This window comes from Giraffa tippelskirchi, chromosome 3, assembly GCF_054371585.1.
Source record: "Giraffa tippelskirchi isolate mGirTip1 chromosome 3, T2T-mGirTip1v1.2.pri, whole genome shotgun sequence".
In the NCBI taxonomy this organism is placed as follows: Eukaryota; Metazoa; Chordata; class Mammalia; order Artiodactyla; family Giraffidae; genus Giraffa; species Giraffa tippelskirchi.
Genome location: NC_137277.1, coordinates 57,823,554 through 57,838,169, shown reverse-complemented (window position 1 = coordinate 57,838,169; position 14,616 = coordinate 57,823,554). Strand labels below are relative to the sequence as shown.

General features: G+C 37.0%; 1 long non-coding RNA gene across 1 annotated transcript in view; it reads right to left on the bottom strand.

Annotated features, from left to right (window-relative positions):
* The window catches only part of LOC145542594 (uncharacterized), a 185,074-nt gene that overhangs the window by 64,977 nt on the left and 105,481 nt on the right, over positions 1–14,616 (bottom strand). The window lies entirely within an intron of this gene.

Genomic DNA, 14,616 nt, shown 5'->3' with positions numbered 1-14,616 from the left:
AGAAAGGGCGTGTGGTTTCACAGGGAAAGCAAATGAGATGTTGGCTATCGGCCAACACTTGCTCTTTTGCTGAGGCTTCCATTGGTCAGTCATAATAAATATTACCTTCACTCTCACACACACACACACCATATACACATATGCACACACACACAAACACAATCATTCCCTTGGAGACTCCCTTCCTCCATTAAAGTCTTAACAAACAGTTATTTTGTTCTTGCTATGAGTAGTCAGTGCTATACATTAGAATTTCTCAACTCTAGAGTAGGATCAACTCTATATTCTGGGCTCCTGGCATACAGAGGAAGTTCAATAAATATTTGTTCAAAGAATTCAGAACAGAATTGCACAGCCGGTGTTTTGGTCCTCCTGGTCTGGACCTTTGGTCTGGCTAAAAAACATTCTTTAGTAGATGCTACAATATTAACTCAGGTCAAAAATTAGTATCATGTATGAGCTTGCCAACAAGTGAACAGTACAAAGCAGGAAAGATCCAAGGCAAATGGTACTCTCAAGTCCAAGCAGGTAGGTAGACTTAGGATGTTCCATTTAAGACTAGAAGAGCTACAGTAATTGGATAAAGTTTCATAAGGACTCTGTTTTACAGGAGCACCAGGAAGGTCAAACTTACTATGACAAGTAAGGCCCTTTGTCATTGATGGCTTATAGGAAAATGATTTGAAAAATAAAGGAAATAAAGATAAAAACACAATCTCAGCCCTCTGCATCAATACGTAGAAGAAATTATGCTGAGACTATGGGGTGAGAGCCAGTCTATTCCTTCTGCCTCAGATCAAACTTCCTCTGGTGTTGGATGGAGAGAGTATAAACTTACAAAAAGGAATTTGGTGTTAATAGACTTAGAGAAATAGTGAAGGACAGGGAAGCCTGGGGTGCTGAAATCCATGGGGTCCCAAAGAGTTGGACATGACTGAGCAAGTGAACAACAAAACTTGGAGAGCACAGGGAGACAGAAAGCAGTCAAACAGTCAAGGTGTACCCTTGCTCTGATAATGTGGAGTCCAAGGACATTCCGTTGGAAATGGCTGAGTATCCTTGTAGATAATCAGTAGTACCATTAATTCTGTGACTACATTTGTTGTTGTTCAGCCACTAAGTTGTGTCTGACTCTTTGTGACCCCATGGACTGCAGCACACCAGGCTTCTCTGTTCCTCACTACCTCCTGGAGTTTGCTCAAGTTTATGTCCATTGAATCGATGATGCCATCCAAACATCTCATCCTCTGCTGCCCTCTTCTCCTTTTGCCTTCAATCTTTCTCAGCATCAGAGTCTTTTCCAGTGAGTCAGCTGTTCACATCACATGGGCAAAGTATTGGAACTTCAGCTTCAGCATCAGTCCTTCCAAGGGACTCTCAGGAGTCTTCTCCAGCACCTCAGTTCTTCAGTGCTCAGCCTTCTTCATGGTCCAACTCTCACATCCATACATGACTACTGAAAAAATATAACTTTGACAATACAGATCTTTGTTGGCAAAGTGATGTCTCTGCTTTTAACATGCTGTCTAGGCTTGTCATAACTTTCCTTTCAAGAAGCAAACGTCTTCTAATTTCAAGGCTGCAGTCACCATCCACAGTGATTTTGGAGCCCAAGAGAAGAAAATCTGTCACTCTTTCCACCTTTTCCCATCCTATTTGCCATGAAGAGATGGGACCGGAGATGCCGTTATCTTAGTTTTTTGAAGGTTGAATTTTAAGTCAGTTTTTTCTCTCTCCTCTTTTACCTTCTTCATGAGGCTCTTTAGTTCCTCTTCACTTTCTTCCATTAGAGTGGTATCATCTGCCTATATGTGGTTGTTGATATTTCTCCTGGAAATCTTAATTACAGCTTCTAATTCATCCAGCCTGGCATTTCACCTGATGTACTCTGCATATAAGTTAAATAAACACGGTGACAATATATAGCCTTGTGAACCTTTACCTCTCTCACCCATTGTGAACCAGTCAATTGTTGTATGTAAGGTTCTAACTGTTACTTCTTGGCATGCATACAGGTTTCTCAGGAGATAGGTAGGATGGTCTGGTATTCCATCTCTTTAAAAATTTTCCACAATTTGTTGTGATCCACACAGTCAAAGGCTTTCGCATAATCAATGAAACTGAAGTAGATATTTTTCTGGAATCCCCTTGCTTTCCCTATGATCCAATGAATGTTAGCAGTTTGATCTCTGGTGCCTCTGTCTTTTCTAAGCCCTGCGTATACATCTGGAAGTTCTAGATTCAAGTGCTGCTGAAGTCTAGCCTGAAGGATTTTGACCTAAACTTTACTAACACAGGAAGTGAGCACAATTGTCTGGTAGTTTGAGCATTCTTTAACACTGCCCTTCTTTGGAATAGGGATGAAAATTGACCTTTTCCAGTCCTGTGGCCACTGCTGAGTTTTCCAAATTTGCTGGCATATTGAGTGCAGCACTTTAACAGCATCAGTTTTTAGGATTTTAAATAGCTCAGCTGGAATTCCATCACCTCCACTAGCTTTGTTTGTAGTAATGCTTCCTAAGGCCCACTTGACTTCACACTCCAGGATGTTTGGCTCTAGGTGAGTGACCACACCATCATGGTTATCTGGGTCATGAAGATCTTTGTACAATTCTTCTGTGTATTCTTGCTCCTTCCTCGAATTTCTTCTGCCTTTGTTCAGTTCTTACCTTTTCTGTCCTTAACCATGCCCATTAAGCTCTAATTTTCCTGAAGAGATCTCTAATAATTCCCATTCTATTGTTTTTCTCTATTTCTTTGCATTGTTCACTTAAGAAGGCCTTCTTATCTCTCCTTGCCATTCTCTGAAACTCTGCATTTAGTGAGTATATCTTTCTCTTTCTCCCTTGCTTTTTTCCTTCTCTTCTTTTCTCAGCTATTTGTAAAGCCTCCTCAGGTAACAACTTTGCCTTCTTGCATTTCTTTTTCTTTGGGATGGTTTTGGTCACTACCTCCTGTATAATGTTATGAACTTCTGTCTGTAGTGCTTCAAGCAGTCTATCTACCAGATTTAATCCTTTGAATCTATTCATCACCTCCACTGTATAATCATAAGGGATTTTATTTAGGTCATACCAGAATGGACTAGTTGTTTTCCCAACTTTCTTTAATTTAAATCTGAATTTTTCTATAAGGAACTGATGACCTGAGTCACAGTCAGCTTCAGTTCTTGTTTTTGCTGACCGTATAGAGTTTCTCCATCTTTGGCTGCAAAGAATATAATCAATCTGATTTTGGTATTGACCATTTGGTGGCATCCATGTGTAGAGTTGTCTCTTGGTTTGTTGGTTTGTTTGCTATGACCAGTGTGTTCTCTTGGCAAAATTCTGTTAGCCTTTGCCCTGCTTCATTTGGTACTCCAAGACCAAACTTGCCTGTTACTCCAGGTATCTTGACTTCCTACTTTTGCATTCCAGTCCCCTATGATGAAAAGGACATCGTTTTTGGTGTTAGTTCTAGAAGGTCTTGTAGGTCTTCATAGAACTGCTCAACTTCAACTTCTTTGGCATCAGTGGTTGGGGCATACATACACTTGGATTACTGTGATATTGAATGGTTTGCCTTGGAAACAAATCACATGTATATCCTCTTTAGGAACAGCTTCACTCCCCATATCTATCTTTCCCAAGAAATAAACTTGCACGCCATATGGTTTCTCAGTAAAAGCTCAGAACCTAGCAGGTAAGTGAACTCTAAGACTTGTGTGAATTCATTTACTTTAACATTTTTCTTACTGCCCCCTGTTATTTCATTTCACAAGAAAAGAGTGAATTATTTTGTTATTTTACCCCTATTGTTACTGATGAAGAAATTTAAGTTGGAAGTGTGTTCACAGAACAGCAGAGACTGGATCTGAATAAAGATTTCTCAGATACCAAAACCTACTTCTCAAATGCTCCTCTAAAAACTGTTGGAATCTTATTAACCAGACACTTGGAATTTTATATTTTCAACAGAAAATTGGAACAACTTAAAATGTATATAGGGAAACAAGCAGTGGAGACATATGGGAAAGAAGTCAATGTGAACTCAGAGATGCCCATCGCCTCATTAAGGGATTAAAATAACCCATTGAGCTGTGATAAATCAAAAGGGTTCCTCTCACACACCCCCAGCCTCATCTCCTTCTCCTTCTAATCTTAACAAGAAGAAGCTATATCACCAAAAGATGAGTCATTCATAGTTAATAATATTTATATTAATATTAATACAATATTATCAGAGCATCTAAATATTTTATGTGTATCAGGGTTTTTTATCTTGATTTTCTGTTTGCACCTGAATTTCTATGTTCTTTCTCTTTATACTGTCTTCAAAAAATAAATTCAATGATGTTAAACATCATCTTTAAGTGTTATACAATGTTTCATTCTAATGGGGATAGAGCTCTTTTAGAAATGAGTTCTGAAATAGCGTCTTACCATTATGGCTTGCATTAGAAAGTATTTGAAAAATAGAGAGGTTTGCAGAAGTTGTTAAGGGGATCATCATATGAAAATTTCAATAAACACCTGAATTTCAAGTGATAGTAGAAAGCTACTTTGAGAAGGGTGAAAGCTGCTTTCTGTTTAGAAACATATCAATGTTTTAAAATTTATCTTTAGGACCAAAAAAAAAAGAGCAGAAAGAAAAAACAGACATAGAAAAATCATCTTCACTCATCAAAAACAAATCTAACAGCTCCACAGGCCCCTCACAATGCTGTTTACATAATGGGAATAAATAAAAAATAAATAGATAACAAATCACAGCATTCTTAAGTAGAAAACAGGAAGTACTAACTTTCTGTATTGGGAAACTAAATACCTCATTAGACAGTGAACAGTGAGGACCCCACCTTAAATATTTGATATATTATTTGGTGAGTGTGTTTGTGTGTGTGTGTGTGTGTGTGTGTGTGTGTGTGTGTGTGTGTGTGTGTGTGTGTGTACATATATACATACAGTTTACCCTTGAACAAGGTAAGGGTTAGGGGTGTTAATTCTCCCTGTAGTCAGAAATTTGTGTATAACTTATAGTCAGCCCTTTGCATCCTTGGATCAACCAACTGCAGATTGTATAGTACTGTAGTATTTACTATTGGAAAAAAATCCCCATATAAGTGGACCTGCACAGTTCAGACTTGTGTTTTTCAAGAGTCAACTGTATATGCATATATATGCACACACACACTCATGTATATATTTTTAAAGTAATTTATTTTCTGGTACACAACCTAAGAAGAAAGTGATCTTAATCACCTGCAGTGCCACCACCAAGAAAGACACCACTTTCTTGACATTTTGCTGTATAGTGTTACCTTTCACCTCTGTCATTATACAAGTACATATATATACACATAAACATACACATATACATGGGCTTCCCTGGTGGCACAGATGGTAAAGAATCTACCTGCAATGCGGGAGACCTGAGTTCCATCCCTGGGTTGGGAAGATCACCTGGAGAAGGGCACAGCAACTCTCCAGTATTCTGGCCTGGAGAACCCCCATGGACAGAGGAGCCTGGTGGGCAACAGTCCACAGGGTCACAAAGAGTCAGACACGACTGAGTGGCTAAGCACAGCACAACACATACATATACATATAAAAGAGAGTAAGATTATACACACATCCACAGAGTATATACATAGAAATCAAACAGTACATAGACTTTTAATTCTGCTTTTATGCACAACATTTTAACTGAGAATTTCCCAAGAAGATAAAAATAGTCATAAACATTTTTAATGACTATATAGGATAATAAGTATCATACTCTATGAAACTGTTTTACATTCATTTGGTTTTGGGGAATGGTAATTACTTGTAATTTTTCACAATTATCATTAAAAATGCAATGAATAACCTTGTATATAAATCAAGGATTATATTTGTTATCATTTCTTAAGATAGAGATTTATAAGTGATCTACTATAGAAATGATTTAAGGTGTGTTTTGCTTACAGGAGTAATATATGCTGTGGTAGGCATATATGAAACCTAAAGGTGTGACTAGGGCAGAAAAGTCAGGAAGATGCAACCTTGCTGAAGGGAGGAGGCACATGCCAAGTTTTAGGGGTGGCCTCTAAAAGCTGGATAAGACAGAATAATAAATTCTCCTCTTGGGTCTCCAAAAAAGGGACATGGTCCAGTCATTTTAGCCCATAGTGACCCACGTCAGACTCAGAGTCTACAATCCACAACTCTAAGATAACTGAAACATAACAAATGGATGTTGTTTTAGGCTGATGTTTTACCTTTGCAGTACTACGTCTCACCAACAATAAAAACTAATAAAGCAATCTACAGAGCATCTGGAATATGGGAAAACACAAAGAAAGTAGGCATCTATAACACTAGAATCCAGAACTTTTTAAAAATAGTAAAATGTAGATTCCTTTCTCTCTGGTTAGCTATTTTAACTGACAATACATATAGCTTTCTTTTTTTAAATTAAGGGTACACTGAATTCTCTAATTGTCTTCTAATAGTAAGCTCATAAAACAAATTTTGTTAAAAACTCATTTAAAACATTATTTGACTACTTCATTAATCTATCATTTGTATGCACTATAACTAACTTATTATGCATTAGACTATTTTCAAATATGGAGAAGGCAATGGCACCCCACTCCAGTACTCTTCCTGGAAAATCCCATGGATGGAGGAGCCTGGTAGGCTGCAGTCCATGGGGTCGCTAGGAGTCGGAGACGACTGAGCGACTTCACTTTCACTTTTGACTTTCATGCATTGGAGAAGGAAATGGCAACCCACTCCAGTGTTCTTGCCTGGAGAATCCCAGGGACGGGGGAGCCTGTTGGGCTGCCGTCTATGGGGTCACGTAGAGTCGGACACGACTGAAGCGACTTAGCAGCATTTTCAAATATTTGTGGTCATTAATTATTCTTTTTTTAATCCCAATATTTTAACCTAAAAACTTTAAATATATTGAAAAGTGGAAAGAATCATTCTGTGAATAGCATACCAAACTCCTAGGTTTACTATTAATTGAACATTAACTAATTAATGTTTGATTATATTTAGCTGAGAATATATCCATCCACTTATTCTTCCTCTATACATCCTTCAATACATTTTGATGCATTTTGAAAATAACTGTAAGCCTTACCTCTAAACATTTTAGCATATATTTAATTAACTAGCACTGAGTAAAATTTCTTAATTAACATACATATAACTATATCTTTTCTGAATTATTGATTATTTTGGAAAGACAATAACTGGATCAAAATTTAAGAATATTTAAGGCTTTCAAACATATAAACAAATGGTTTTCAAAAGAGTTTTGTCAAGTTATATTTCTACCAATAGTACATGAAAATATCCATTTAATTGTATCCTTGTGAATATTAAGTATTATAGTCTTCATTAATGTAATACCATAAAAAATTGTATTTATTTTTGTACTTTGAATTTGATCTTTTTATGATATGAAGCATTTTCTCATCTTTTTCATTTACATTTCCCTCTGTTAATTTTCTAATTCAAGCAAATGCCTAGTCTCCCATTCAAATTATAGTGTTTTTCTCATCAATTTGTGTGAGCTTTTTGTATATTAGAATTATTGACAAAACAATATGAACAGATTTAAGGAACTTGATACATATTTTCAACTCCCAAAGAAGAATATTGGTAGTGGTTTAGTCACCAAGTCATGCCCAACTCTTGCAACCACATGGAGTGTAGCCCGCCAGGTTCTTCTGTCTATGGGATTTCCCAGGCAAGAATACTGGAGTGGGTTACCATTTCCTTCTCCGGGAGATCTCCCTGACCCAGGGATCAAACCTGTATCTTCTGTATTGCAGCCAGATTTTTTACTGCTGAGCCACCAGGGAAGCCACCAGGGAATGTTACATATGGTATAATGAGACATGAGACAAACTCATAAAATGTCTATCTCCCAAATGATCAGATCTCTACATCTCAATAACTATCATTCAAGAAGAAAATAAAAATAATCAACACTTTCACTCTAAGATAAAAAACAAACAACAAACCAAAAAAACAAGCAAAGGATACTCTGACTGATACTGGCCTCTAAAATAATAAAACTTTGAGCATTTCTTATAAATCTGGACTTATAAATCTGTAACAAAATTATTTTCTTGGGTTTTCGCTATACTGTAGTTTGAAGATGTGGCACCACCTCTCTGAATGGCATAATCATGTGAGAGAGTTTCATCTTTCGCTATAAGTTCAACATAAATTTGGCAACCATGCAGTTTTGCACTGTTTCCCTAAAATGCTTTTTGTGTTCTGTATCCTCATGGAGTCTGACTCTCCAGTAAATTCTGGCAGGGGCTTCCCAAGTGGCCCAGTGGTAAAGAAATACCTGACAATGTAGGAGACGCAAGAGACGTGGGCTCAATCCCTGGGTAAGGAAAATCCTCTGGAGCAGGAAATAGCAACACTCCAGTATTCTTGCCTGGAAAATCCCAGGGACAGAGGAGCCTGATGGGCTACCGTCCGTAGGGTCGCAAAGAGTCAGACATGACTGACCACACACACAAACACACACACACAGAGTTACTAATGGAAGAGTTTTCATATCAGACTATCTTTCTTGCAAATAACACTTACAAACTCGGGACAATTTTTTTTTAAATGACTGAATGATTGAAATTTTTTAAATGACTGAAATCACAGTAAAGCAACCAAAATTAAATAGAACATGGCAGGACATGGAAGGCATTTGACTCTTGAAATCCTCACCATATTAAGTGAGATATATGTTTATATAACTTGTTCCATAAGGGTACTCCATAGCTGCAGGCATAGACTGGCTACAATTTTCAAAGCAAGACATAGATTATTTTGTTTTGATTCAGTTTTGACCTAAGGAATCAAGAAAGGGAGTTTGGAATTGCAAGAGAGGTTAGAAATTAAAGGGGCAAATTTCAGATAAAAAAGATATCCAGATCTTCCCAAATTTGCATGTGAGATTTTCCTCAAATGCTTGGCTAATCCCTGAGTTGCACATACATGAGAGAGAGGTGCCAAGGATACCAGAGTGAAAACAGCAGCTAGAAACCTAAAAGAGCTGAATAAGGGGAAAATGTGTAATTCTTTACCTTAAAATTGGAGAAAATTGGAAAATGCCTCAAGCTTTTTTCCGGAAACAAGAGTAATCATTTAAGGAGTAAAGGAAACATTTCAGGACTAAAGAATTAGCACTAGGGAAATTACAGCAAAAAAGAGACCTGGTCTTGTAGATTAAAAAACTAAGCCTTCACAGGCACAGGATGAGCAATCAGTAATTTAACTGCCTAATAAAACAAGATTCAACATTCTTTAGTGGAAGATAACAGAATCCAATCTCTATAAAGTATCATTCAAAATATCCACTAGTCAATGAAAATTTATCAGATTTGGCAGGGGGCGGGGGTAGTACAGGGGAAGGATCAGAACATGTAACAGTTGGGAGAAATGTCATTCAAGAAAAATATACTCAGAACAAATTAGATTTGCTATTTTCAGATAAGATTTTAAAATAACTAAGGTAAAAACAATATACAGTTTATATAAAAACACAAAGATACAAGTGAATATATTGAGAATTTAATAAGAGATTTCCACAGTATAACAACAACAACAACAAAAAATGCAGTTGATCCCTGAACAACACAGGGGTTAGGGACGCTGACCCCACACAGTTGGAAATCCTCATATACATTTACATTTGGCCCACTGTATCCACAGTTCTGCATCCATGGATTTATCCAACTGTGGGGTCATGTAGTACTCCATGTGTGTGTGTGCTAAGTCTCTTTAGTCATGTCTGACTTTGTGACCCTATGTTCTGTAGCCCACCAGGTTCCACTGTCCAAGGGATTCTCCAGGCTAGAGTACTGTAATGGATTACCATGCCCTCCTCCAGGGGATCTTCCTGACCTAGGGATCGAACTCCTATCTCTTTACCTCTTTTGCACTAGCAGGAAGATTCTTTACCACTAGCGCCACCTGGGAAGCCCTCCAGTACTGTAATATGTATTTACTGAAAAATATCCACCATGTATAAGTGGACCTGCACAGTTCAAATCCATGTTGTTCAAGGGGCAACTATAAATCTAAAAACTAAATAATACAATATCTGAAACCAAACGTTTTTTAATAAAGATATTAAAAATAACCAAGGGGGAAAAAAACATTACATGCAGGGGAATAATGACAAAACAACAGTTGACTTCATGTTAAAAACAATTAAGACCACAAAATAATAGAATAATATATGTAAGGTCAGCCTGGAGTTCTACATCTTATGAAAATACCCCTCGAAAATGAAGATAAAATAAAGATGCTTTCAGGAAAAAGAAAAAAGGAAGCTAAGAGAATACATTGCCAATAGACTCACTAAAAGTTATTTAGTGAGTCTATTCCACCAAAAAAAATGGATCTATAGAAAGTTTATATATTAGACATATTTTAAAAAATATTTTTGCTTGATGGTTCCCTTTGTTTCTTTCATATAATTGTAGTGTTTTACACAGACATATCTTTCCCTTCTTTGTTCCAATGTATAAATTGACAATGACAAAAGATGTGATTATGCAACAATTACTATGCTATAGCTTTATCTACTATTTTATTTTGTCCTGGACAAAAAACAAACAAACAAACAAGGTTTTATTATTACCCACTTGCTATATACTGTGACAATCTTTATTATTTTACTGCTATTTGAGATGATGAAATGTAATTTACCCAAGATAGTTTTTACTGTCACTCCCATTTTACAGACTGCAGAATTGTGAATTTAGAAAGATTAGGCAGTTTGCCTAAGTGAAAAAGCTACTAAGTTGCTAGCTAAAATTAAATTGCAGCTTGTTGACTCTTGAGCCATGCTTTTAATCACAGCATTCTATATTGCCTGCATCTATCCTACAAACTTCATTCCAGTGCAGAGATCAGGGAAGTAATCACTGACAGTTTCCTATAATGCTTGTGTAGTTCATTATATTAAAATCTAACACTTTTTTTGGCTATACGATGTGAGATGAAGTTTTAACTGTATATTAAGTGTTTATATGTTTGAGGGTCTGGGTCATCATGCCTTTTCACTGATCATTCTGTTGACCTCTGTGCCAGTAGCCTACTCTTAATGACTGAGGCCTTATAGAAAAGAGTTTTGACAGCTGAGCATCACACAATTGTTTAGCTTTCCTTACTGTGACTTTAAAAAAAAAACTGATGACATAAAACTAAATCCTGGCTGAGGTAGGTTACACAAATTTCAGCCCTAATAGCAAGTTTCCTTCAGCTGGTACAAGAAGTAGGGGAATTTTTGTGGAATTGATCCATGTATTTGCATTTTTGACCCCCCTGCTGCCATCTAATCTTCAACAAAGTGGCATTTTGTTACATAGTTCAGATTGCTAATGTGGAAGAGAGATCTTATCATCATCATTCAGCTCCCTGGGATAAGAGCAGCAACTGGGCAGCGCAGATTTATTACAGACAGCAAGAGCAAAAGCTACAGAACACACTGCTCAATTCTTCTCTCATAATTCTTGAAAATTTTCAGTCATTATATCTTTTTCACTCATAAATTTGGTTTTAATAGAAGGGTCATGAACGAGCTTCTGTCTTTTTCTTATCATCCAATGAAACACCATTTCCTAGTCTGGAATGTAAATGAGGGCACACAAATCTTGCTCTCAGATAGTGAGATTTATTGACTAATATTATCTGTTCCCTTCTTCCAAAATTATGAACATTTTCTAGAACCCTGTGTAAGACAATCTTTGCCTTTATACTTACTAAAGCTATAAATGGTGCTTGAAAGTCATGTTTACTTTTTGAGCTTTCTAATAAACATTTCAGAAAAGGTCATCTCTCCCAAAGGAGAAGTCCAGAGATTGACAGCATGTGGGGACTTGGCATGTTGTGACAACTTGAATGTCATTTCCACTGATATGTGTCATCATCCTATGGAAACAGGATTTCAGTGGTCAAAAATGACACCTGTGGTTTCACTGCACCCAAAGCTACCAGGAACAATTCACTTCCAACCTGCTTCTCCTGTATCAAAAGGGAAGGAAAGATTCATTTGCATGACCACTCTGGGACTATGGAGAGCACATGACAAGATGTGAAAGAAAAGAAAGAAAGAAAGTGAAGTCCCTCAGTCGTGTCTGACTCTTTTTGACCCCATGGATTATAGCCTACCAGGCTCTTTTGTCCATGGGATTTTCCAGACAAGAATACTGGAATGGGTCGCCATTTCCTTCTCCGGGGAAAATGTGAAAACAATATGTGAAGCTGTTCTGCAAATTCTAGAGTCAACACCTACAAGATATTTTTGCAGTATTTCTTATGCTCCTTGTTACAATCAGCTTTCCTCCCTGTCTTCCTCTCCTCTTTTGCCTTTCTTCTCCATTCTACACCTTTTTCTTCTGGTAGACATGACCTAACATCTCCTTTCCCTCATCTCTACTTTATTTTCTACTCCCAAAGCTGTAAACTTCTTTCACACTGTATATTCTTCATCTTGTTTCCTACTGTTAATCTTTGTCGTTCTGCTTAATCAGATAGAATCTAGCCTTAAGAAAGAGCTCGAGTATAGCAATTCCTGACTTCTCTCCCTCACAATTGCAACTACTAAATATGTAGCTTGAACCACACTAGTTTTCCCTTTAGTGTTATCAATTTTACCATTTCATAGAATGAGAGCCAAAAATTAAAAACCACTCATAGTAGAATATTTCAACCCACTTCCCATACTACTCATATGCTAAGGTCATAAAAACAAAGATATGGAAGATCTGAACAATGAAACATATAGATATCAGCACCTGTTGATTTTTTAAATTAATTTATTTTAATTCGAGGCTAATTACTTTACAATATTGTGGTGGTTTTTGCCATACATTGACATGAATCAGCCACAGGTGTACATGTGTCCCAAGATCCTAACCCCCCTCCCACCTCCCTCCCCACCCCATCCCTCTGGGATGTCCCAGTGCACCAGCTTTGAGTGCCCTGCTTCATGCACCACACTTGCACTAGTCATCTATTTTACATATGGTAATATACATGTTTCAATGCTATTCTCGCATATCATCCCACCCTCGCCTTATCTCACAGAGTCCAAAAGTCTGTCCTTTACATCTGTGTCTATTTTGCTGTCTTGAATATAGGGCTGTCATTACGGTCTTTCTAAATTCCATATAAATGCTTTAATATACTGTATTGGTGTTTCTCTTTCTGGCTTACTTCACTCTGTACAATGGGCTCCAGTTTCATCCACTTCATTAGAACTGACTCAAATGTGTTCTTTTTATATAGCTGAGTAATATTCCATTGTGTATATGTACCATAACTTCCTTACCCATTCATCTGCCAATGGACATCTAGGTTGCTTCCATGTCCTAGCTATGGTAAATAGTGCTGCAATGAACTTTGGGGTACATGTGTCTCTTTCAATTCTGGTTTCCTTGGTGTGTATGCCCAGCAGTGGAATTGCTGGGTGTGGCAATTCTATCTCAAGTTTTTTAAGGAATCTCCTGTTCTCCATAGTGGCTCTTCAGTTCAGTTCAGTCGCTCAGTTGTGTCTGACTGCAACCTCACGGACTACAGCATGCCAGGCTTCCCTGTCCATCACCAACTCCTGGAGCCTACTCAAACTCATGCCCATAGAGTCGGTGATGTCATCCAACCATCTCATCCTCTGTTGTCCCCTTCTCCTTCTACCTTCAATCTTCAATCTTATAGTGGCTGTACTAGTTTGCATTCCCACCAACAGTGTAAGAGGGCTCCCTTTTCTCCACACCCTCTCCAGCATTTATTTTTTGTAGACTTTTCGATGGCAGCCATTCTGACCAGTGTGAGATGGTACCTCACTGTGGTTTTGATTTGCTTTTCTCTGATAATGAGTGGTGTTGAGCATCTTTTCATATGCTTGTTAGCCATTTGTATGTCTTCTTTGGAGAAATGTCTGTTTAGTTCTTTGGCCCATTTTTTGATTGGGTCGTTTGTTTTTCTGGTATTGAGCTGCATGAGCTTCTTGTATATTTTGGAGATTAATTCTTTGTCAGTTGCTTTGTTTGCTATTACTTTCTCCCATTTTGAAGGCTGCCTTTTCACCTTGCTTATAGTTTCTGGAAATTTTTATATATCTCTTTTAAATAACTGAAAAGTTGAAAGGGAAATCATAATGCAAAGATTAAAATACTAAGAAGAAACTACTGTCTATCAAAATCTGTGGAATATAGCTAAAGTGGTTTTTAGAGGGAAATTTTAGCCTTAAAATAAGCTTATATTAGAAAATTAAAAAGCTGAAATTAGTAAGTGAAGCATAATAAAATTAGAAAAAGTAATTAAGTTAAAAGCAGAAAATAAATGAAATGCAGAATAAAGTCATTAGAGAGCATCACCAAACACAAATTCAACCCTTTAAAGAGATAAACTAACTAATTCTCTGGAAAATTAATTCAGAAAAAGAGACAGAGAAGAAACAAATTAAAATGTGAACAAAAAGAGAAATAACTACAGTTACATTAAAGATTTTTTTAAATGCTAAGAAAGTACTAAGAAAAACTATATTTCAGCCATTTTGAAAACTTAAATGAAGTGAAAATATACTAGCAAAAAATAATAACTTATCAAAACAGTCAGG